Consider the following 26,329-nt stretch of genomic DNA (forward strand, 5'->3'; position numbering starts at 1 on the left):
CAAGATGTCGACACCGGGGATAGCCCCCCTATCCGGCACAAGGCCTACAGAGTTCCCGATCGGGTACGTGCCTCCACCCAAACAGAGGTCCGAGCCTTCCTGGGGCTCACCGGATACTACCGGCGCTTCGTGAGGGACTATGGCAGCATTGTGGGGCCCCTCACAGAACTCACTTCCAAGAAGAACCCCCCAAAAGTACACTGGACCCCTGAGTGTCAGGCCGTCTTCGAGAACCTCAAGTCTGCAATGTGCACCGCCCCAGTGCTCCAAGCCCCCGACTACAGCCGGGAATTCATAGTACAGACAGATGCCTCCAATCACGGCGTTGGGGCCGTCCTCTCCCAAATCAACACAGAGGAAGTTGACCAGCCAGTAGCCTTCATCAGCCGACGCCTGCTGGCCCGAGAACAGCGCTGGAGCACCATAGAGCGAGAGGCCTCCGCCGTGGTGTGGGCACTCAAGAAGCTCCGGCCCTATCTCTTCGGTACCCACTTCCGGGTGCAAACAGACCACCGACCTCTGCAATGGCTGATGCAGATGCGGGCAGAGAATCCGGAGCTGTTACGTTGGTCCATCTCCCTGCAAGGGATGGACTTCACTGTGGAGCATCGCCCAGGCCAAGATCACGCCAACGTAGATGGCCTGTCCCGCTTCTTCCGCCTCGGCGAGGAGAATCCCCAAGAGGATGAGTGACTCTCCCTGCCTTCAGCTGGGGGGACGCATGTTGGACAGGCTTCGTGGCATGCCCGTCCCCTCCCCGCATGGCGGGCCTCGGACTACTGTTACCCCTGTCCCCCGGACAAGACCCACACCTGCAGCCTCCGGGTCCAACCCCAGCTCTTCCCCGACGGAACCCAGACCCGTAACTACAACATTCTCGGCTGGCCCGGGGCCTTTCCCGAACCACCGTCCCCGGCCCAGCCGCCATCTTGGAACCACCACGACCAGGCCTCGTGGCCGCGGGTCGACCTCAGCCTCAGGCCCAGCCAAGACCCGACATCGAGGCACCACCATCCACCCGGGGGGTAAAGAGACCACTTGGCGAGTCAATGGAAAAAGGAGTGTCGATGGCTCCCCTCCGCCTAGTTTCGATTGCCCCCAGCCTCCCTGGGCGCTGGCTCCACCCCCCTGCTGGGTGTCTGGACTCCCTCATCCCGGACCCCCCGACCTCCAAGTGCGAGGGTCCGGACATCAAAGGCGCCAGACCTATAACTGGGGTAGCTCCAGAGCAGGAAGGCAGTTGTATCCTGGAGTCGAGAGACACCGAGACGAACTCATCCTTGGAGGCCCGCTGGCGCTGCCGCGGCTCCTCTTCGTGAACCATCTTTGAAGGCCTGCTGGCGCTGCCGCGGCTCATCCTCGTGAACCATCTTTGAAGGCCTGCTGGCGCTGCCGCGGCTCATCCTCGTGAACCACCTTTGAAGGCCTGCTGGCGCTGCCGCGGCTCATCCTCGTGAATCATCTTTGAAGGCCTGCTGGCGCTGCCGCGACTCATCTTCGTGAACCATCTTTGAAGGGCTGCTGGCGCTGCCGCGGCTCATCTTCGTGAATTATCTTTGAAGGCCTGCTAGTGCTGCCGCGGCCCCTACTTGCGAACCCTCCAGCTCGAGGATTGAGAGCTATACCCCCGCTACCCCTGTACCGGGCCGGTACTGAGACTGTCCCGCTACCCCCTTTCCCCCCAGAGACTAGAATTGAAGGGATCATCGCATCCTGGTCCTGCTGTATCATCAAGTTTAACCTGCCTAAGAATACCTATAAAAGTGTACAGAACCTATCTTTGTGTGGCGTCCATCTGTGGGGGGGTAGTTGCTCGTCCTTACGATCTAAAGAGAGGGCCCTCGCCAGGAGGCCTCTCCCCCTTGCTCGGCCGACCCTCCGGGTCCCTGTATAACAGTGCACTTATAGGCATGACTTTGATGGTTTTTGCATTCCCTATTATAATCCCCATTGTTTACTCACACTTAGCTCACAGGTGTGGAAGTCACTATTTTAGCTATTTGGTTTTGTGTTGTTGTGGTTTTTTTTCTTCTTTCTTGTGCAGGGAAAGTATTTCTCTATCACATCTTGGGTGAGACATCGCCCACCGGCGTTTTGCTCTGGGGGATTCCACTTCTCACTTAAAGGTGGGATCGGTTTTGGGGCAATGGCCGTAGTCTCATATCAGTCTGCCAATTCTATTGTTGTTCAAAAAACTATAGTATCCACATGTCTTGAAATTTAAGTTGAAGGGTGTTTCCTCTTCAGCACATTTGCTGTCGTGATTCCACAGTTTTTATATTTCTTAAATGGTGGGTCGTTTTTGGGTGGTAATCACAGTTGGTCCCGTACCAATAGCATGGGTGTGAATAACAGCCCTGGTTCACAGTTATGTTTTGTTACCCCTATATGGTGGTATGTAATTTCCTCTAGGGGGTTGGGCATGGGCTAGTTCCCATATTGGATTCAGGTTTATTCTTTCAACGGGTCTGTGTGTTACTCCTACATGGGGGTATGTAATGTAATGTAATGTGTCTTGTAAAGCGCACTGCTGCCCTGAGGCGTCGTGGCGCTGTAGACCGCTGGGGACCCCGTCCTGGCTATCCTTGTGAGATGGTCCCTACTGGGTATCTCCAAGGTGAAACCAGGCATCCCTGGCGAATGTGTGGGGCCGTTATAGAGATGAGGCAAGCTAATGCCCAGAGTTGCCGATTGTGATCCCTGGTTAGAGTAGGCACGAGGCGAGAATTATCGAGTCCTCTGACCCTGGTCCACGACCCTGCCGCATCGAGAATGGAACCCTGGTCCCGGGCTGTTCTCTGCTTCCAGGTCTGCCGCCTCTAACCAGTGAGCCACATCACTCCACGTGACCTCCACGAGGGGGTTGGGACATGGGTTAGTTCTCAAATGTATGTACCTAGTTTAATCCTTACGCGAGGTTGGATGTGGGTTTTTATCCCGGTTACAGTTGCGCATAGTACAATAGTAGTCAAGTCAAGTCAAGTCAATAGATTTGTATAGCGCGCTACATACCCATAGGGTCTCAAGGCGCTTGAGGAGAGGTGGGGAATTAATTGTTGAATATCCAAGTTTTGAGTTGCTTTCTGAATGCTAGGTGGTTCTGAGTAAGGCGAAGGTGAGTGGGAAGTGAGTTCCAGGTTTTAGCTGCCAGGTAGGAGAAGGATCTACCTCCCATGGTGGTTTTGTTGATGCGAGGTACAGTGGCCAGGGCTTGGTTGGAGGATCGTAGTTGACGGGTGGGGGTGTAGAAGGACAGTCGTGTGTTGAGGCATTCGGGTCCAAGTTCGTAGAGTGCTTTGTGTGCGTGGGTGAGGAGGCGGAACGTTATCCTCTTATGTACGGGGAGCCAGTGGAGGTTTTTCAGGTGACCAGAGATGTGTTCTTTACGCGGGATGTCTTGTATGAGCCTGGCTGAGGCGTGCTGGATGCGTTGGAGTTTTTTCTGGAGTTTAGCGGTGGTACCGGCGTATAGGGTGTTTCCATAGTCCAGGCGGCTCGTGACCAGTGCGTGGGTGACCGTTTTTCTAGTTTCGGTGGGGATCCAGCGAAATGTTTTTTTGAGCATGCGAAGAATGTTGAAGCAGGAAGATGAAACGGCGTTGACTTGTTTGGTCATCGAGAGTGAGGAGTCCAGGATGACGCTCAGGTTCCGTGCGTGGTCCGTCGGGATGGGTGTTTTTCCGAGGGCCTCTGGCCACCAAGAGTCGTCCCAGGCGGAGGGGGAGGTGCCTAACATGAGGACTTCTGTTTTGTCTGAATTCAGTTTCAGACGGCTGTGCTTCATCCATTCGGCTACTTCTTTCATTCCTTCGTGTAAGTTGGTTTTGGCGGTGTTAGGGTCTTTGGTGAGTGAGAGGATCAGTTGAGTGTCGTCAGCGTAGGAGATGATGTTGAGATTGTGTTGGCGAGCGATGGCTGCGAGGGGGCTCATGTATACGTTGAAGAGGGTGGGGCTGAGTGACGATCCTTGTGGCTCGCCGCAGATGACTTCAGAGGCCTCTGACTTGAATGGTGGGAGGCAGACTCTCTGGGTTCTTCCGGTGAGGAACGAGGTGATCCATTCCAGTGCTTTTCCTTGGATTCCGACGTTTCTGAGGCGCTGTAGAAGGGTGCTTTGACAGACTGTGTCGAAGGCAGCGGAGAGGTCGAGGAGGATGAGGGCGACTGTGTCTCCATTGTCCAGTAGAGTTCGAATGTCGTCTGTGGCTGCGATGAGGGCGGTCTCAGTGCTGTGTTTGGCTCGGAAGCCAGACAGTGAGGAGTCGAGTGATTTGTTGGTTTCGAGGAAGGCGGAGAGCTGGTTGTTGACAGCTTTCTCGATGACTTTGGCCGGGAATGGAAGGAGCGAGATGGGGCGGTAGTTTTTGAGTTCGGTGGGGTCAGCTGTGGGTTTTTTCAGAAGGGCGCTGAGTTCTGCGTGTTTCCAGCTTTCCGGGAAGGTGGCGGAGTTGAGGGAGCAGTTGATGACATCTCGGAGGTGTGGTGCTATGATGGAGTCTGCTTTGTTGAAGATATGGTGAGGGCATGGGTCAGTTGGGGATCCTGAGTGGATGGAGTTCATCAGGCGGATGGTGTCCTCGGTGGAGATTGGGTTCCAGTCGTTAAGGAAGTTCAAGGGGGGTGAAGGTCCTGCGGAAGGTTAAGTGGGTTGGTCTCCGGGTTCGGTTGTCGAAGCTGTTGTGGATGTCTGTGATTTTGTTGTGGAAGAAGGAAGCTAGGGAGTCGCAGAGGGCTTGGGAGGGGGTGATGTCGTTGGAGTTGGCTGAAGGGTTGGTAAATTCTTTGACGACGTTGAATAATTCCTTGCTGTTGTGGGCGTTGTTATCTAGACGATCTTTGAATGCAGCTTTCTTGGCAGATCGGGTTAGTTGGTGGTGTATGCGGGTGGCGTTTTTGAAGGCGTCTCTGGTGCTGGTGTTTGGGTCTTTTTTCCAGGCCTTCTCAAGGGAGCGACAGAGTTTCTTAGATTTCTTAAGATCATCGTTGAACCAAGAGGCGTTTTTGCTGCCTAGTTTGCTTTGGCGTTTTTTCAACGGTGCTAGGATGTCGGCGCTGTTGGATAGCCATTGGGTGAGGTTAGTGGCTGCTTGGTCGGGGTTTGAGGAGTGGGCGGGGGGTTTAGGAGAAGCGATGAGGAGATTTGGTCGGTGGTGATTTTGTTCCAGTTTCTTCGCAGGGTAGGTTGAGGATGGTTGTGGATTGTGGTCTTATTGTAGTTAAAATGAACGCAGCTGTGGTCCGTCCAATGAAGAGCTGTGGTGTGACTGAATGAGACATGTTTGCTGGGGTATGTTACACTTACAACGCAACTTTTACGTCGTAATGCTGTTACAACGCAGCTATTACAACGCAGGATCCATTACATCGGATGCCATTACAACGCATGGCATTACATAGCAGATGCTATTACAACGCATGCCATTACATCGTAAGTATAGGTAAGTATTTAATTTTTTTTAAATTTTATTTTACATTATTTTTTTTATGTAATTAATATTAAAATTAAAATAAAATATTAATATATTAATATAAGTAAGTATATAATTTTTTACATTTTATTTTACATTATTTTTTTAATATAATTAATATTAAAATTAAAATAAAATATTAATATATTAATTTAAGTAATTTTGGGGTATTTTTAGGTATTAGGGCTAGGTTTGGTTTTTGGGGTACAGGGGTATTTTTAGGTTTTAGGGCTAGGTTTGGTTTTTGGGGTACAGGGGTATTTTTAGGTTTTAGGGCTGGGTTTGGTTTTTGGGGAACAGGGGTATTTTTAGGTTTTAGGGCTAGGTTTGGTTTTTGGGATACAGGGGTATTTTTAGGTTTTAGGGCTAGGTTTGGTTTTTGGGCTACAGGGGTATTTTTAGGTTTTAGGGCTGGGTTTGGTTTTTGGGGTACAGGGGTATTTTAGGTTTTAGGGCTAGGTTTGGTTTTTGGGGCACAGGGGTATTTTTAGGTTTTAGGGCTAGGTTTGGTTTTTGGGGTATAGGGGTATTTTTAGGTTTTAGGGCTGGGTTTGGTTTTTGGGGTACAGGGGTATTTTTAGGTTTTAGGGCTGGGTTTGGTTTTTGGGGTACAGGGGTATTTTTAGGTTTTAGGGCTAGGTTTGGTTTTTGGGGTACAGGGGTATTTTTAGGTTTTAGGGCTAGGTTTAGTTTTTGGGGTACAGGGGTATTTTTAGGTTTTAGGGCTAGGTTTGGTTTTTGGGGTACAGGGGTATTTTTAGGTATTAGGGCTAGGTTTGGTTTTTGGGGTACAGGGCTATTTTTAGGTTTTAGGGCTGGGTTTGGTTTTTGGGGTACAGGGGTATTTTTAGGTTTTAGGGCTGGGTTTGGTTTTTGGGGTACAGGGGTATTTTTAGGTTTTAGGGCTAGGTTTGGTTTTTGGGGTACAGGGGTATTTTTAGGTTTTAGGGCTAGGTTTAGTTTTTGGGGTACAGGGGAATTTTTAGGTTTAAGGGCTAGGTTTGGTTTTTGGGGTACAGGGGTATTACGATTTTAATTAAACTTAATTAATTAAATTAAATAAATTAAATTTAATTAAATTAATTACAATATTTTAAATTATACATTTAATTGAATTACATTACTTACATTAAATTAACGTAATTACTTTTTTTATTTTTTTATTTTATTTTAATTAAATAATATTATTTACAATTTAAATATCTATAATTATATTAAATTAAATTATATTAAGTATTATAAATTTAATTAAATTATATTTATTGTAATAAATTACATTATATTATTTTCTATTTTTAAATTTATTAAATTTCATTAATTACATTATTTTAAATTTATTAATTTAATTACAATTTTAATATTAATTAAATTACTGTAATTTAATTAAATTAAATTAATTACTGTTTTAAAAACATTTAAATTATATTTATTAATTTTAATTAACTAAATTAACTTTATTTCATATTTTTAAAATAAGATATACTTACCTATACTTACGATGTAATGGCATGCGTTGTAATAGTATCTGCTATGTAATGCCATGCGTTGTAATGGCATGCATTGTAATGGTTCCCGCGTTGTAAAAACTGCGTTGTTACGGTATGCGTTGTAAAATAACGCGATGTAACGACATAGATCCGTTTGCTGGAGGTGAAGATGGGGTCGAGTGTGTGACCTGCAATGTGGGTGGGGGTAGTGACAAGTTGTTTAAGTCCGAGGTTGGCAAGATTGTCCAGAAGGGTGGTGGTGCTGCTGTCATTGCTCTTTTCTAGGTGAAAATTGAGGTCTCCCAATTGAATGTAGTCCTCGGAGGGGAGGGCCTGTGGGGTGATAAAGTCAGTGATGTCGTCACTGAATTGTGCACGGGGTCCTGGAGGCCGGTAGAGGAGGGTGCCTCTGAGTGTGGTCTTGGGGTCGGTGTGGATCTGGAAGTGGAGGTGTTCGGCGTTGGCAAGGTTGACGTCTGAGCTGGTTGAGATGCGGATGGAATTCTTGTGGACGATGGCGATGCCTCCTCCTGTTTGCATGATGCGGTCCTTCCGGATGATCTTGTATCCTTCCGGGATGGCAATGGTGATGTCTGGGGCTGAGGAGGCGTTCATCCATGTTTCTGTTAGGAAGGCGACGTCCGGTGATTTGGTGTCTAGTAGATTCCAGAGGTCGATGGCGTGTCTGTGGACCGAGCGGGTGTTGAGCAGGATGCATTTTAGGTGGTTGGTGTCAGGTGTCTGTTTGGTGTTGGTGGATGAGGAGTTGGTTTTGGTGCCGTCGAACTTGCAGGAGTAGCAAGAGAAGGGTCCATGGGTGTGTCCAGGAACGGCTTGGACGCAGTTGGGGGAGCGACCGTGGTTAAGGGCTAGGAGGGTGGTGGCATCGTAAGTGATGCGAGTGGGCTGGGACTTAAGGGAATCAGGGGGCCTGGCGCTGGGCGCGGGCTTGGCGCGGACGGGCGTAGGCGGGCTTACCTTTGGCGCACCTTCGGCGCGGCCGCAGTGCGTGGACGCTGCGCGTAAATTCATGCGTCATAAATGGAGTGTGAAGGGGGGTGGGGCGAGGGGTGTATGAAAAAAGAGAGTACTCCCAAATATTTTGAGGCCCAGAGGGGGGAGACAAACCAAGCAAAAAGGAGACAGAACCTCTAGGAGGGCCTATATTTCTTTCAACATTGAATATATCCTAAATGATTAGTCAAAAGATGCCAAAAAGAGATCTTTGAAATATTATTCAAACATGGAAAATTTTTATTAGACTATTTTGTCATTTTTTTAAATAAAATTTTTAAAGACTCATATATAAAAAATACATTGCATTATCATTTCACAAATCAACATTTTACATACATTTGGTGATAGTCCTATCATACCAAAAATGCCCTCTAGTAGCAATTGATCCTATTGATCAGAGACACAGAGACACACATTCATCACACAGTATCAAAATACAATAATGAACATACCTAACAAAAACAGCTAAACAAAATTATACAAGACATTGACTGACTTAAGTGGTAGCTCTAAGGTGTATTTGAGAGGGTACGTATAGGAACCTAGATGGAGTGGTTCTGTTGGTTATGATGTACTTGACCAAAGCGTATCCAAGACAGGGGTGTTGGGCCGACGTACGTTTCGGTGGAAAGCCACCTTCCTCAGGGCCAGAGACAAAAGACTAACAGGCAAGTGACACAAAATCTTTAAAATATGAGGGCAACATTCAAAATTCTATGTTTTGAAGAGGCTGCATATATAAATGTTTACGATTCTGGCTGGACTTTTTTGGAGTGTGTGCTCAGAATGAGAGGCCCATGCCTCAAGATTTCCTTAATTTTTTAGAGCCACCCGGGGCGTTTTCTCAGGGCAGTGAGGTAGTTTCTGTTAGGAAGTACACGATGTATTGTCAGTAAAACCTTAGGAAGCTTCGTTTAGGGCGCCATGATCTGATTAGTAACGTTGTGTTTCTTGCATGCGGTTCCAGCGGAACTTTTTCCACAGAACCCCCGGTCGTGGCAGTAGCTCGTTTAGAAGAAGACACGGTCATTCACCTATTGAAGAACTGAACCCTTGGAAGCGCTGCATGCAAGAAACACAACGTTACTAATCCGATCATGGCGCCCTAAACGAAGCTTCCTAAGGTTTTACTGACAATACATCGTGTACTTCCTAACAGAAACTACCTCACTGCCCTGAGAAAACGCCCCGGGTGGCTCTAAAAAATTAAGGAAATCTTGAGGCATGGGCCTCTCATTCTGAGCACACACTCCAAAAAAGTCCAGCCAGAATCGTAAACATTTATATATGCAGCCTCTTCAAAACATAGAATTTTGAATGTTGCCCTCATATTTTAAAGATTTTGTGTCACTTGCCTGTTAGTCTTTTGTCTCTGGCCCTGAGGAAGGTGGCTTTCCACCGAAACGTACGTCGGCCCAACACCCCTGTCTTGGATACGCTTTGGTCAAGTACATCATAACCAACAGAACCACTCCATCTAGGTTCCTATACGTACCCTCTCAAATACACCTTAGAGCTACCACTTAAGTCAGTCAATGTCTTGTATAATTTTGTTTAGCTGTTTTTGTTAGGTATGTTCATTATTGTATTTTGATACTGTGTGATGAATGTGTGTCTCTGTGTCTCTGATCAATAGGATCAATTGCTACTAGAGGGCATTTTTGGTATGATAGGACTATCACCAAATGTATGTAAAATGTTGATTTGTGAAATGATAATGCAATGTATTTTTTATATATGAGTCTTTAAAAATTTTATTTAAAAAAATGACAAAATAGTCTAATAAAAATTTTCCATGTTTGAATAATATTTCAAAGATCTCTTTTTGGCATCTTTTGACTAATCGTTTAGGATATATTCAATGTTGAAAGAAATATAGGCCCTCCTAGAGGTTCTGTCTCCTTTTTGCTTGGGGCGAGGGGTGTGTCAGCAGGGAGGCGGGAGCGGGGTGGAGAGGCGGTGCTGGGAAGCAACAACAATCAACAAAATGGCAGCGACCCCAAAGCCAAACAGGACGAGGCTGGGATATTTAATTAGGACAGAGAGGAAGCGTCGCAATAGCCAGCAGAAAAAACAATTAATGCAGTCACAGGCAGCAATGCACAGACAGATACAAATCCAGGTAATAAGCGCTCAGCGTCTGCAATCGCGCTACGATGCTATGCTAATGAGGAACAAGTGAAAGAATAATGCAGGGGTCAATGCGAGCAAAGGGCAGCGTTTTAAAAATCTTTGTTCAGTCTGGCAGCAGTGTGGCGATACGATACCAGCAAGGGAGCAAGGGAGCAACCGCTTCTGAGGAGGTTCAGGACGGTCACAGCGCTAGTGGCCGAGGGAAGAGGCTATCCTTTCTGTGGGAGGGGTGTGAGAAGTTGGCCCGATATGCAACGTTCGCTATTCTAGCGACCGCTATGTATCGTTCCAACGACCCTTATGGTGTTTGGTTGTAAGTCAACCTATAGACCAGCTATCCTAGTAGCGTGGATACGAGCAGTCTAAGGCTAAAGACTCGAGAGGGCGCGTTAAGCCAGCTGTTTACCACACATGTACCCCTTGAACACCCAGTGAAAGGACACCACATAAGTGTTATGAAAATAAACAGGATATTTATTAAGATTCACAACAGCCCTGGACTCTTTATGAGGACAGGGTACTAAGCACAAACTAATCTCTTAGGAAAATACTTCAAGTGCACAATTAAAACAAGTGTCCGAGGACACGGAAAGTTTAAGGTCTCGGGCGGACCCGATAAGGCAAGTCGGAAGCGAGGGACTCGGGACCCTAGAGTAAAGAGGCTATGCAGGCACCGAAATGCCGAGTTACCTAGCCACGAGGGTTGCGGCTGCACAAGTCTTACAGGCGTCGGGGTCTTCGCTGATGAGCCAGGAGCCGGAAGAAAGGAGTTGCTGGCCGGCGACCAGTGCTGAATAGTTCGTAGAGATCCAAGCCTGGATCAGAGTTTGATGATGCCTGAAAGCAGAGGGGACCAAGTTCGTACTACTAGCCAGTAGTCAGAGGGTACCAGGAAGGCACCGGTTGGCCGTCACCTCGACCAGGTGAGTGGGCGACGCTAGGCTCTGCAGTCTCACGGACCAGGAGGCGTTGTCGGCGACCACGGCGGAGGTGCGAGCTGTCCCACGAAGGATGATGCTGTCGGCGTCGCTGGGCCCAGGATGGGGCAACATGCCTTGGCAGATCTCAGGGCCACGTGGTGGGCCTAAGATGGCGTCTTGAGTGGACCAGGAGGGTCCGGGGTGCTTCTCGCAAAGATGGAAGCAAGGGCCAGTCTGGAGCAACCAGACCAGCAGTGTTGATTGTCGGATGTCGTCACAGAAGGGCACAAGCCAGCAGCTAGTGACCAGACAACGTGCTGAGTAGCGAGCAGAAGGGCCCCACGCAGATCGTGGAGATGCTGGTAGACTGCACTTCGGTGCTGGAGCGGCTCAGGGTCGGGGCTTCTCGGACCCCAGAGCACTCACCAGGGAATCGCTTCGATGGTCGTGCTGGTTTAAGAGCGTGCAGGTTCTGATGATGGCCGGTCCCTCGAGGTCTCGTCGCACCCACAGATCACAGCTGAGCTGATGACGTGGGTAGAGGTCAGAGGTGCCAGGGAAGCCGGTTCTCGTCGAGCTGGGCCGTCGGATCCTTGAGGAAGGACTTGCAGCAAACCGCAGAGTTCTTAGATGGTGCCCGCTGATGCAGGGTGACTACTCCTTAGTCACAAGGGAGAAATCTTGAGAAGAGTCTTGAGTGTCCTTTCGTAGAAAGTAGTTCTTGATTCAAAGATGATCTAATTTGGAAGGGTCCCCGCTCCGGCCTTTATTCTAAAGAAAGGGGTGGGTACATGACTAGGTCCTGCCCTAAGGGTGGGACCAGGAAGGGAGGTAGTTACACCCCTCTCCCCTGCCGGACTTTCCCCAGGCCAGGGCTGGCGCCCCTGTAACTGGTTCTGACCGGCAGATGCGTAGTGAGCACCGGGGTGCCACTCCGCAGTCACCTTCTCGCAAAAGCCCTACCTACCCAGAATACACAAACCCTGTCTGGGACGGTGCGAACACCGCCCTCGACAGGAAACCCTTTGTCCAAGCGCTCCTCGCTGGAAGGACTCCCAGCAGCAGGAGGTCAGACTCGTGTCTGTGGTGGCAGCATCCATTTTGTGGAGCTGAGGCTTTAGTTAACTTTAACCGGGGTTCACAGTTACGTACATGTCGTGTCCCTCTAGAAGGGCGGAATGCTAACCTCGTCGCCAGAGTTGGTGAGAGGGCAGCATCCCGATTCGTATGACACCTTACTCGACATGTCTTGATAACGCGACACCGAAGTTACCGATGTGGTACGCGTTATCATGGAACAGCCATTGGGTCTTGATTCCGCAAGCTGCAACCGGGCTCGGCTCGGGCCAGAACCTTAGTTCACACGAGCCCACGCACTCTGCCTTCAGGATTGTCAAGGCCTGCCATAGGAGTGACTGATAGGAACTCGGGTGTCCATTGTATGGTTAGATATAGAGCTACTATACCTAAAGCAAAGGGTGATTACACGACTTTGCCCCAGCTGTCATGCAGCCAGTTGTGTCAAATTTAGGAGGCCAGCCAGGGGTGGCATAATACATGCTGCAGCCCCTGGCGGCCCTGGGTACACCTATGCCCTGCGTTACGGGGTCTGATAAGGTGGCCCAGTACCAATTGGTAGATGCACCTAGGGTACATATCGTAATTTAGAAAGAGAACAGCCAGGCTGTGGGTCTGATTGGCAGGCCCACAGCCAGAGAAAGTCGTAAACCAGTGAAACAAAAGCAAAAAATCTGGGTGATCATAGGATTGCAGACCCTACTCTCCTACATGACCCCCCCCCAAACGTCGGAACAATAAGCTAACCTTGACCAGGTGTGTCTTCTTGTTCTAAGTGGAAATATCTGGAGAGCCCATCGGCATTGCCATGATCAGTACCAGGTCTATGTTCCACTGTAAAGTCCATCCCCTGTAGGGAAATGGACCACCTTAGCAGTTTGGGGTTTTCACCCTTCATCTGATTTAGCCACAAGAGGGGCTTATGGTCGGTCTGAATCTTGAAGTGAGTGCCAAACAAGTATGGCCTCAGCTTCTTCAGGGCCCAAACCACAGCAAAGGCCTCCCTCTCAATAGCTGACCAATTTTTCTCTCTAGGGGTCAGCCTTCTGCTTATAAAAGCAATGGGCTGGTCTTAACCGTCAAAAGTCAGTTGAGAAAGAACAGCTCCCACACCCAACTCAGAAGCATCTGTTTGGACAATGAATGGTTTGGAGTAGTCCGGACTCTTGAGGATAGGCGCCGTGCACATGGCCTGCTTTAGGTCATCGAATGCTTTTTGACAGCTCGCTGTCCACTGAACCTTTTTTGGCATTTTCTTGCTTGTCAGTTCGTTTAATGGTGTCACGATGGAACCATAGTTCCTGACAAACTTCCGGTAGTATCCAGTCAGGCCCAAGAAAGCTCGAACCTGAGTCTGGGTGGTTGGAGGAGCCCAGTCCCTGATTGACTGTATCTTGCTCTCCAGTGGCTGAACCTGGCCTCCACCTACAAGGTGGCCCAGGTATACAACCTGTGTCTGCCCTATCTGGCACTTGGTGGCCTTGATAGTGAGGCCTGCGGCTTGCAGGGCCTCTAACACTTTCCGCAGGTGGACCAGGTGATCCTCCCAGGTGGAGCTAAAGACAGCAATATCGTCAAGATACGCCGCACAGAAGTCATCCAGCCCAGTAAGGACTTGATTCACCAACCTTTGGAAGGTGGCAGGTGCTTTTTTCAGACCAAAGGGCATCACCACGAACTGATAATGCCCACCAGGGGTTGAAAATGCGGTTTTAGGCTTGGCGTCCTCAGCTAACCTGATTTGCCAATACCCAGCTGTCAAGTCAAACGTACTTAAGTAGTTGGCCGAGGCCAATCTATCGATAAGCTCGTCTGCCCTCGGTATTGGGTGGGCGTCAGTCTTAGTGACTGCATTGAGACCCCTGTAGTCTACGCAAAACCTCATCTCTCTCTTACCACCCTGGGTGTGAGGTTTCGGCACTAGAACTACGGGACTAGCCCAAGGGCTGTCCGAGGGTTCAATGACTCCCAGCTCCAACATTTTCTGCACTTCACTCTTGATGCAGTCTCTAACGTGATCAGGCTGCCAGTAGATTTTACTCTTAACGGGCAAGCTGTCACCAGTGTCAACCTCATGGGTGCACCAATCGGTCTGGCTGGGTGTTAGAGAAAACATATGTCTGAACGACTGAAGAACCTGTTTACAGTCGCTCCGTTGACGTTCGGAGAGGCTGCCACAAAAGACAACACCATCTACCGATCCATCGTCAGGATTCTGAGTGAGCAGGTCGGGGAGAGGGTCACTCTCTTCTTCCTGTCCCTCATCTAGGGCCATGAGCAAACTCATGTCCTTCCTGTCGACATATGCCTTGAGCCTGTTGACATGAAGCACCCTGTGGGGGCTCCCGGGAGTTCCCAGGTCGACCAGGTAGGTGACCTCTCCCTTTTTCTCCAGGATGGTGTAGGGCCCGGACCATTTGTCCTTGAGTGCTGCTGGGACCACTGGCTCCAACACCCACACCTTCTGTCCGGGCTGGTAAACAGTCAAGACAGCCTTTTGGTCATGCCAAGCTTTCTGGAGTTCTTGGCTGGCCTTAAGGTTTTCAGATGCCTTCTCCATGTATTCAGCCATCCGCGAGCGGAGGCCAAGCACATAGTCCACTATGTTGGCTGCAGGCTTTTTGAGAGGTCTCTCCCATCCTTCCTTCACCAAACACAGGGGTCCTCTTACAGGATGCCCGTACAAAAGTTCAAAAGGGCTGTAGCCAACCCCCTTCTGTGGGACTTCTCTGTAGGCGAACAAGAGGCAGGGGATCAGGACGTCCCATCTACGCCGAAGCTTTTCAGGTAGTCCATGAATCATCCCTTTAAGGGTCCTGTTGAATCTCTCAACAAGCCCATTGCATTGTGGATGATAGGGTGTAGTGAACTTGTAGTTGACACCACATTCCTTGCACATAGCAGTTAAGTAGCTCGACATAAAGTTTGCACCTCTGTCGGAGACGACCTCCTTAGGGAAGCCCACTCTGGAGAATACTCCAACTAGGGCTCTTGCCACAACAGGTGCTGTAGTGGTCCTAAGGGGAATAGCTTCAGGATACCTGGTGGCATGATCCACTACCACCAGTATAAACTTGTGCCCTGATGCTGTTGGTGGTTCCATGGGACCGACGATGTCGATCCCCACCCGTTCAAAGGGCACCCCCACCACAGGCATTAGTATAAGGGGGGCCTTTGTCATGCCACCTGACTTACCACTGGCTTGGCAAGTGACACAGGAGCGGCAAAACTCCTTGGTATCTTCGTTCATATGAGGCCAGTGAAAGTGTGAGACAAGCCTGTCCCACGTTTTCGTTTGGCCTAAGTGACCTGCTAAGGGAATCTCGTGGGCCAAGGTAAGTAGGAAACCACGCTGAGACAAGGGTACAACCAGCCTCCTGGTCATGCCAGGCTTGGGGTCTCTTGACTCAGTGTACAGGAGTCCATCTTCCCAGTATACCTTGTGGGTACCTGTGGCGTTCCCAGCAGCCTCAGCAGCAGCCTGCTGTCTGAGGGGTTCAAGAGAAGGGCAGTCTAACTGGTCCTTCCCCAGGTCTTCCCTTGAGGGTCCCCCTGAACCCAAGAATTCAACTTGATCAAGTTCGAACTCCCTAGGCTCAGTTTCCCTCAATTCCTGTAGGTCAGCCTCCTCTGAGACTTGATCCACGACCTGGGGCAAGGGGGAAGGCGCAGCCTTAACCCTACTGCTCTTTTTCTTGGGAGGTGTCTGGTCCGTTGTTCCAGGATCCAGCACCTGTTCAGTGGGGCATTTCCTGACCTGTGACCTGGTCACAGCGAACACATGTGCTGGCAAACCTAACATTTCCATGTGAGTCCGGTGCTCCACTTCTGACCATTGTGATGACTCCAAATCATTGCCCAAAAAACAATCCACTGGGAGGTCTGGACTAACTACAACCTTCTTTTGGCCAGTTACCCCTCCCCAGGAGAAAGCTACAATTGCCATACTGTGATTGGTAGTGACATTGCTTGCATTGGTCACCAGGAATTCTGTACCTGGCATGATCTGTCCAGGGTCCACAAAGTTAGGCGTCACCATGGTGACGCTGGCACAAGTGTCCCTATAGGCCTGAGCCATCTTTCCATTTATAAAAGGCGTCTGTCTGTATTTGCCCAAGGTATTGGGACTTATGTCAGGGGACACGTCCGCGTCCCCTGTACTGACAAGGACAGCCTGAGTGAGTGTGCCAACTAAGTTGTCACGCCCCTCAGAACCCAGGGTTAACCCTACTAAACCCTTGGGAGGCGCACTACCACTGCTGACTGTACTAGGGGGCACAGGTGCCTTAGGGGCTGCAGTGGCAGGAGTCTGCCCTCCTCCTTTCTTGGTGCACTCACTAAACCAGTGAGATTTACTTTTACAGTACTGGCACCATCTTTTGGATTGGCCTTCTTTCTTCTTTTGGGGAGCCTGACCTGCCGAAGACTTCTGGTCATTTTGTTCCCCCTTAGAATCTTTACCCTTCTGGTCTGCTTTCTTCTGACCACCTTGATTCTGGCCCTGGTTCTGTTTAACTCTCGTGTGAACCCATCTGTCTGCCTTCTTTCCCAATTCTTGGGGAGAGGTCAGATCCGAGTCGACAAGATGCTGATGCAACAACTGGTTCTGACAATTGTTTAAAATTTGTTCTCTCATCATCAAATTATACAATCCTTTGTAATCAGTAACCTTACTGCCCAGCAACCAGCCCTCAAAAGCCTTAGTGGCACAATCGACAAAGTCAGACCAATCTTGAGACTGCGTTTTCTGGGTATCCCTGAACAGCACCCTGTACTGCTCAGTGGTTAGGCCGAACCCTTCAACGAGTGTATTTTTCAAGACTTGGTAATCGTTCGCATCCTCCACCCTTGTGGTGAGGAGCTTGTCTCTTCCTTTACCTTCAAAGGAGAGCCACAAGATAGCTGCCCACTGACTCTGGGGAACACCTTGCACAGTGCAGGCCCTCTCCAAAGCAGTAATCCATTTGTGGATGTCGTCCCCTTGTTTAAAGGGGGGCACTATCTTACCAAGGTGTTTCGTATCGAAACTCTTTTCCCTATTGCTAGGTACATTGCTGCCACCAGTGGGGACTACCCCACTTAACTGTTGCTCTCTCGCAAAGGCAAGCCTTTCTTTGGCCAGGGCAAGTTCTTCCCTTTCGATCCTCAGATTAGCTGCCCTTTCCTTAGCTTCGTACACTCTCCGCTGAGGGGACGTCATCCCTCTCTGAGAAGAGTTGCGAGAGCCATTGGTTTGAAGGGATCTGCCAGAGTCTCTTGACAGAGATCGGGCTCGTCCATTCCCCATGTTAAGCTGACCTGATAGTGGCCCCAGGGGTCCCCCAGTACCGCTATCATGTTTGCTTAAGTTGGACCTGCTTAGTCTGACGACTTCTACCTGTCCCTTATCTGCCTCATCCCCAGAGGGATCCTCATCCTCATCATCCTCCACATCTTCGTTCTCAGTTGCGAGGTGGATGAGGTCAGGATCGTCTCTGGTTCCCTCGAGGGGAGGCATGTCTCCTTCTGGATTAGAAGAGCTAAGACGGGTCTCAGCTTTTCTGGCATCATAAGTCTCCAAGAGACCAATCAGAAAGGACGTGGTGGGGTTAGACCCCTGCTTGATCTTCCGGGAGTGACACACCTGTCTTAACTCCTTGAAGCTCAGCACAGTATATCTTGAAGGGATGACCTGTGGAGGGTCAACTGACACAAGGGGAGACTCAGAGTTTCCTCCTTTGTCCGACATACTGTTTCTAGTGTGGTGTAAGTGATGCACCTACCTACACTACGTGTTTACCTACTGTTCCCTTGCTAAGAGTTGCAGCCAAGGTGTGCTACGCCTTGAGGAGCTACAACAGCTGGTTCAGTAGAACTCAGAGTATTCTAAGCTTTGGTTATGTGTACTAACAGTACTTATGCGATCTTTCACCAAGATATTCTTAGGATACGTGTGGTAAAACAACAGCAAGCTCAAATCCCAACCGCTGCTCACCAATGTGAGAAGTTGGCCCGATATGCAACGTTCGCTATTCTAGCGACCGCTATGTATCGTTCCAACGACCCTTATGGTGTTTGGTTGTAAGTCAACCTATAGACCAGCTATCCTAGTAGCGTGGATACGAGCAGTCTAAGGCTAAAGACTCGAGAGGGCGCGTTAAGCCAGCTGTTTACCACACATGTACCCCTTGAACACCCAGTGAAAGGACACCACATAAGTGTTATGAAAATAAACAGGATATTTATTAAGATTCACAACAGCCCTGGACTCTTTATGAGGACAGGGTACTAAGCACAAACCAATCTCTTAGGAAAATACTTCAAGTGCACAATTAAAACAAGTGTCCGAGGACACGGAAAGTTTAAGGTCTCGGGCGGACCCGATAAGGCAAGTCGGAAGCGAGGGACTCGGGACCCTAGAGTAAAGAGGCTATGCAGGCACCGAAATGCCGAGTTACCTAGCCACGAGGGTTGCGGCTGCACAAGTCTTACAGGCGTCGGGGTCTTCGCTGACGAGCCAGGAGCCGGAAGAAAGGAGTTGCTGGCCGGCGACCAGTGCTGAATAGTTCGTAGAGATCCAAGCCTGGATCAGAGTTTGATGATGCCTGAAAGCAGAGGGGACCAAGTTCGTACTACTAGCCAGTAGTCAGAGGGTACCAGGAAGGCACCGGTTGGCCGTCACCTCGACCAGGTGAGTGGGCGACGCTAGGCTCTGCAGTCTCACGGACCAGGAGGCGTTGTCGGCGACCACGGCGGAGGTGCGAGCTGTCCCACGAAGGATGATGCTGTCGGCGTCGCTGGGCCCAGGATGGGGCAACAAGCCTTGGCAGATCTCAGGGCCACGTGGTGGGCCTAAGATGGCGTCTTGAGTGGACCAGGAGGGTCCGGGGTGCTTCTCGCAAAGATGGAAGCAAGGGCCAGTCTGGAGCAACCAGACCAGCAGTGTTGATTGTCGGATGTCGTCACAGAAGGGCACAAGCCAGCGGCTAGTGACCAGACAACGTGCTGAGTAGCGAGCAGAAGGGCCCCACGCAGATCGTGGAGATGCTGGGAGACTGCACTTCGGTGCTGGAGCGGCTCAGGGTCGGGGCTTCTCGGACCCCAGAGCACTCACCAGGGAATCGCTTCGATGGTCGTGCTGGTTTAAGAGCGTGCAGGTTCTGATGATGGCCGGTCCCTCGAGGTCTCGTCGCACCCACAGATCACAGCTGAGCTGATGACGTGGGTAGAGGTCAGAGGTGCCAGGGAAGCCGGTTCTCGTCGAGCTGGGCCGTCGGATCCTTGAGGAAGGACTTGCAGCAAACCGCAGAGTTCTTAGATGGTGCCCGCTGATGCAGGGTGACTACTCCTTAGTCACAAGGGAGAAATCTTGAGAAGAGTCTTGAGTGTCCTTTCGTAGAAAGTAGTTCTTGATTCAAAGATGATCTAATTTGGAAGGGTCCCCGCTCCGGCCTTTATTCTAAAGAAAGGGGTGGGTACATGACTAGGTCCTGCCCTAAGGGTGGGACCAGGAAGGGAGGTAGTTACACCCCTCTCCCCTGCCGGACTTTCCCCAGGCCAGGGCTGGGGCCCCTGGAACTGGTTCTGACCGGCAGATGCGTAGTGAGCACCGGGGTGCCACTCCGCAGTCACCTTCTCGCAAAAGCCCTACCTACCCAGAATACACAAACCCTGTCTGGGACGGTGCGAACACCGCCCTCGACAGGAAACCCTTTGTCCAAGCGCTCCTCGCTGGAAGGACTCCCAGCAGCAGGAGGTCAGACTCGTGTCTGTGGTGGCAGCATCCATTTTGTGGAGCTGAGGCTTTAGTTAACTTTAACCGGGGTTCACAGTTACGTACATGTCGTGTCCCTCTAGAAGGGCGGAATGCTAACCTCGTCGCCAGAGTTGGTGAGAGGGCAGCATCCCGATTCGTATGACACCTTACTCGACATGTCTTGATAACGCGACACCGAAGTTACCGATGTGGTACGCGTTATCATGGAACAGCCATTGGGTCTTGATTCCGCAAGCTGCAACCGGGCTCGGGCCAGAACCTTAGTTCACACGAGCCCACGCACTCTGCCTTCAGGATTGTCAAGGCCTGCCATAGGAGTGACTGATAGGAACTCGGGTGTCCATTGTATGGTTAGATATAGAGCTACTATACCTAAAGCAAAGGGTGATTACACGACTTTGCCCCAGCTGTCATGCAGCCAGTTGTGTCAAATTTAGGAGGCCAGCCAGGGGTGGCATAATACATGCTGCAGCCCCTGGCGGCCCTGGGTACACCTATGCCCTGCGTTACGGGGTCTGATAAGGTGGCCCAGTACCAATTGGTAGATGCACCTAGGGTACATATCGTAATTTAGAAAGAGAACAGCCAGGCTGTGGGTCTGATTGGCAGGCCCACAGCCAGAGAAAGTCGTAAACCAGTGAAACAAAAGCAAATAATCTGGGTGATCATAGGATTGCAGACCCTACTCTCCTACAAGGGGTGTCCCAGCAGGGAGGCGGGAGCGGGGTGGAGAGGCGGTGCTGGGAAGCAACAACAATCAACAAAATGGCAGCGACCCCAAAGCCAAACAGGACGAGGCTGGGATATTTAATTAGGACAGAGAGGAAGCGTCGCAATATCCAGCAGAAAAAACAATTAATGCAGTCACAGGCAGCAATGCACAGACAGATACAAATCCAGGTAATAAGCGCTCAGCGTCTGCAATCGCGCTACGATGCTATGCTAATGAGGAACAAGTGAAAGAATAATGCAGGGGTCAATGCGAGCAAAGGACAGCGTTTTAAAAATCTTTGTTCAGTCTGGCAGCAGTGTGGCGATACGATACCAGCAAGGGAGCAAGGGAGCAACCGCTTCTGAGGAGGTTCAGGACAGCCCTTCTCGGGTGTTTTATGGGTGACGACCCATATACATTTTGTTTCCTTACTTTTGGGATTGTAGTTGCAGTGTGTATTGCCCTTTGCGTCTGTATGCATTTGCTTACGGTGTTTACTTCGAATGTTACATTTTATATTCTTACAGAATTATTTTCTCACTCTTCAAATAGTTTTCATATTTTTGCATGGGGGAGGATTGTGGATATTGTTGCTCAATCTTATGATGCTGTATTTTAACCATCCTTTCTTGCTTTTATAGTTCTATCTTCTTTGGTGCTCTGTCCTTTTGGCTGCATCTTTTAGATTTGTTCCATTACTTTACCTGTGTATAGTTCTCCTGTTTCCTTTTTGCTTTTGTTTAAGGAAAAAGGGATAATGTTATACCCTACATACTTGTATAACATCTACTCTAGCCCTGCTGCCTCTAACTGCTCAGCCAGAGTGTGAGTTGGTCATTGGTATGTTGGTGTGCCTGTGATGCGAGGAAGGCCGGGGTGTCTGAGTGGATGAGTGTTGGCAGTTAGAGATGGGCTGAGCAGCGGGCAGGCTGCTCCTGGTGGGGCTGGTGCCACACTAGGCTGGCTGGAGTCAAGACAGATGTATCCTGAACTGAAGCCTTAATAAAGAAGACCTAAATATACATCCTGGCGTCTTTCTACATAGGACACAACAGAGTGCACAAGGGATTTCTTAATGAAATGGGGTGTAAGACTGGGCTGCGTTCTTGCCCCCTTTTTATTTTCAATCTATACTAATGGGGTGCAGGCAGCTGTGACTGGGTCTACAAAAGATGTACCCACTTTTAATGCAGTGCTCCTCCCTATACTGCATTAGTGCAGATGCAGCAGTGCTAATTGCAAGAACTGGGGTGGCACTACAAAAACATATAGAGGCCTACTCAAAGTTTATGATTAGTCTGGACATTCGCGTTAATGAATCTAAATCCTTCGTATTAGTGGCAGGGGTACACCTCAACAGAATTCCAGCATTCCATGTAGAGTCATGCAGGCTGGCAGTGGTGGACAACTTTTCCTACTTGGGGATCTTGTTCGATAGAAAACACACACAGTCAAACATGGTGGACAACAGAGATCTAGTTATGGAAAAAAAGTGTAAGGGCCATTTTTAACTTTATTAGGAAGCTGGGCTCTAAGCCTATCAAGGCAATAAAAAAGGTGCACGCCGCAAAAACTATCTGCATAGCGACAAATGGAGCTGGGGTGTGGGGTTTGGCGACAATGGACCCTTTACAAAGAATGAGAGGATGGTTTTTATAATCGATTACTAGCCCTCCCAAGTGACTGTTCAAATTATAATTGTCATATTGAACTTGAGGCCCGTAGCTTTCTGGCATCTGAGGTTAGCACCTATTTTGAAATGGCACTCGATTTGGAGGAGAGATGCTATTAACCTGACCTAATATATGATTAGGGACTGTTTAGCCCTAGAGAATGTACATGAGATCCCTTGGTTGCAATAGGTGAAATCTACGCTGGGAATTGTGGGTTTGGGAGATCTGTATGTTAATCCATCCAGCTGTACCACTGTGTCAAAAGCAAGATTTAAACACATCTTTTTAGAGAAGACTGCAGGAGAGAGAGGAGAATCAAGCCGTGATAAACCCTCAGTAAAGATATACCTTATGTGCCCCCTCTCCACTCAGGTCGGCGAATCATACCAAGGGCCTGATTCTGATGCGGTTAGGAAAGCATTCCTACCCAGGGCCTGATTCTGATGCAGTTAGCAAGGCCCCCTAATGGCATTTGCTCCTTCCAAATTGGATCGGGAACGTGTCTTCCCGACCCAGGGCCTAATTATGATGCGGTTAGGAAGATATGCTCCCATTGAAGTCAACAGGAGTCCAACCAAATCGTATCTGGAAGCATCCGGATGCATCGTACTCCGTCGATCGGACTCTCCGATCCGAGTGGGTCGTAAACCATTTCCAAACCGGTTCGGTCGGGAAGCTTTCCAACCCGCATCAGAATCAGGCCCTTAGTATTTGTGTCAAATCCCCAACATCGTTTTTCCTAGTGAAGTTCTGTATGAATCTCATTCCTTGGATGATGGGTTTTCCAAAGAATATGTATTCTTAAACGATATGCCAGTTTGTCCCTGTGATGAAGGGTCAGCCCGGTCAGATTTGCATTTATGTTTTTTTTGCAGTTTTTACGATCTACAATGAAAAATGTTTATTGTCTCTCTTATGCGTAAATTCTATTTTAAACAATGTTCATTTTATTAAAACAATTGATTAATCCCTTTGTATGTCATGCTACCGCCTCATTTCTCTGGTCCTCTCTGAATAGCAGAAGGGCCATGACAGAATGGGAGAGTGAAGGTCAAAAGTGAGGCGAGTGTTGATTATTGCTGATGACACAACTCACTTTACAATTTTACGATGGTTGTCTTTTTAAATTTAGGATTTTATATATGGATTCTAACCTTGCTTTTATTAAGTATCACAAACTATACATATATTTTTATTATTGTTGGGTGTTTTTTGTGTACTTTGTATGCGTTGGAAACATTGCAAAATAAAGAATTTTCACTGACTGACAAAGCTTCGTGGAGTACATTCAAAACTTTTGAGGCAGGGGCCGTTCTCAAAATCCGAACAGCACTAAAACCCTCAAACCACGTTAGCGACCCTGACCAACTAAAGTCTTTAGTCAGATCAAAATGTCCTTACTCCCTATGTAGACTAAAATAGTTAATGCCCCACTACTCCAAGGATCGATCCATGATTGCCGTAAAGCGGGGCAGGTTACCTCCATTAAAAAAAAAAAAAATACTAAAGACCTCTCAGACTTAAACAACTTCCACCTGATCTCTATAATTCCAAAACTAGCTAAGCTCCTTGAGAAATGTGTACATGTACAACTGTGCAAACACATTGACCAATTCAATCTCCTAGATCAATTCCAATCCACCTTCCGCCATGGCCACAGTACTGAATCGGCGCTCGCATACAAAGCAGATGAGGCCTTAAGAATGCTGGATCAGAACGAATGCTGCCTTCTTATCCTCCTTGACCACTCGCCAGCCTTCAATACTGTCAAACATGACAGCCTCCTAGACCTACTCAAACATAGGATGAGACTATCGGGGTCAGTTGTTTACTGGTTTACCTCTTTTCTCAACAGAACTCAAAGAATGAATGTCAATATGTCCCTATCCAACCCCACGCAGGTCATTTTTGGGGTCCCTTAAGGGTCTTCGCTCTCACCCACTCTCTTTAACTTGCTCATGGAACCTCTATCCGAATTGTTGAATGTATTGAACATCCACTTTCACATGTACGCAGATGACACCCAAGTGTACTTAAAAATATCTTCCCCTGAAGATATTAAGGGCCGATGTAGGTAAATCTCATTTACCGACTCTAGAATACCGAATTTTACCGATTCGGTATTCTAGATTCGGTAAATGAGATGTAGTAAATAATTCGGTAATTTTTACCGAATCGGTATGATTTGGTAATTACCGAATCGGTATTTACCGATTCGGTAATTGCCATTGATTCCTATGAGCCTTGAGGCCCATAGGAGTCAATGTCAATTGCCGAATCGGTAAATACCGATTCGGCAAAATTACTGAATTGTCAAGGGGGACAGGGTGTCACTTTGACACCCTGTTGCACCCCTGATACTGGCTTGTGTGCCATGTCTCACACATACATGCCCTTAGGGCCATGTATGTGTGCCACATGGCACAGGTGTACATGCACAGATGTACATGTACACAGGAATTCGTTATTTACCACCAAATATTATTTGGTGGTAAATAACAAATTCTTAAGGGCCTGTGGCACTGTTTTCAGTGTCACCTACATCTAGATTTACCGATTCGGTAACTTTACCGATTCGGTATTTTAACGAATCGGTAAATTTACCGAATCGGTAAATGTAACGATTCTGTAATATTTAGGCCCCCTACATATCAAAAACCAAATACCGGTCGGTAACAGCCAAAATCGGCAGATACCGACCGGTATTTTGTGTCCTACATCTGGCCCAAGGTCTCTTAACTCAACCGACCAAAAAACGCAAAACCGGTTGACTGCTACCCACCTCAAACTAAATGCTCTAAAAACAGAATTCCTCCTAATTGCCCCACTCACCGGACATCGCAGATTGGATGAGACAACTGATGTCGCTGAACTGCGTACCACACATTATAGAGTCAAAGAAATCTCTGAGAACAACGCTGGACAGGAATCTAAACGTGCAGGAACACATCAGCTTTGCCACTAAAGGAGTGAATTTTCACATGAGCATCTTAAGAAAAATGAAACCCTTCTTACCTCTGGATGACTCCAAGTCCACTGTTCAAGCTCTAGTGATTCCCGAGTTGTACTATAGGAGTGCAACCATATGCTGCCTACTCAGAGCTAAGCTTGCTCTACTAAGTGCCTCTATTAACTCTGCTGCTAGGCTCATTACACGAACGAAAAGAAACAAATGCATCACTTCTGATCTTAAATCTCTGAACTGGCTTCCACATGAGGCAAGGATTCCTTTGACAATTGCCTGCATGACCAAACAAAGCCCTCCACTCCAACACTCAGAGATAACTTGCACAAAAAACTAGAGGTATCTGGGGGGGTTAGAGTTTCTAAGAGCTCCAGTTCCCTACTGCTAAAACCATCAACATCTTATCAAAAGAAAACATATAAATGAGCCTTCTGAGGTATTGGCCTGAGAATTTGGAATGCACTACCACGTCTGATTACAATGAACCCCTCAACTGCGCCAATGAAGGAAGATGTAAAAAGGATACTGCTGAACAAATTTCTGCTGCAGAACATGTGATCTATTTTACAGGACAAGATCTACCCCATATTCTGCACACATGCTTATTTCTCTCAGACTATGTGATTATTTGGTGTAGGTTGTTGTAGGCCTGGGAGCTTAGGTGTTCTCTTGAGGGCATTCACCCATTCCTTCATTGATGATGATGTTTTTTTTATATTGTATTGTATTGTAACTGCATTTATATAGCGCTTACTACCCCAGACGAGGCGTCGAAGCACTTTTTCGGCGAGTAGCACGCTACTCCGGGACCCATAGAGGATTAGTGTTGAATTAGTATAGTGAAACATGCAAGTACATTTTAAGTGGTGGATAGGTTAGTCAGTTATTTGGATTTGGAATGATAGCAGAAGGAGAGAGGAGGACAAAGGTTTGTATTTATATAGTGCTTGTTACCCCTGATGGGGTGTTGAAGCGCTTTTTGTCGAGTATCACGCTACTCCAGAAGCCCATAAAGGATTAGTGGTGAATTAATATGGTGAAATATGAAAGTTATTTCAGTGGTGGATATTAGCCAGTTATTTGGAGTGAGAAGGATAGCGGAGGGATGAAAGGGGCAGAAA

The 26,329-nt window shown here is 48.4% G+C and overlaps 1 protein-coding gene across 1 annotated transcript in view; it reads left to right on the top strand.

Annotated features, from left to right (window-relative positions):
• Nucleotides 1-26,329, top strand: part of SLC23A3 (solute carrier family 23 member 3) — a 412,559-nt gene that overhangs the window by 236,665 nt on the left and 149,565 nt on the right. The window lies entirely within an intron of this gene.

The sequence above is a fragment of the Lissotriton vulgaris genome, chromosome 2_1 (assembly GCF_964263255.1).
Source record: "Lissotriton vulgaris chromosome 2_1, aLisVul1.2, whole genome shotgun sequence".
Lineage (NCBI taxonomy): Eukaryota > Metazoa > Chordata > Amphibia > Caudata > Salamandridae > Lissotriton > Lissotriton vulgaris.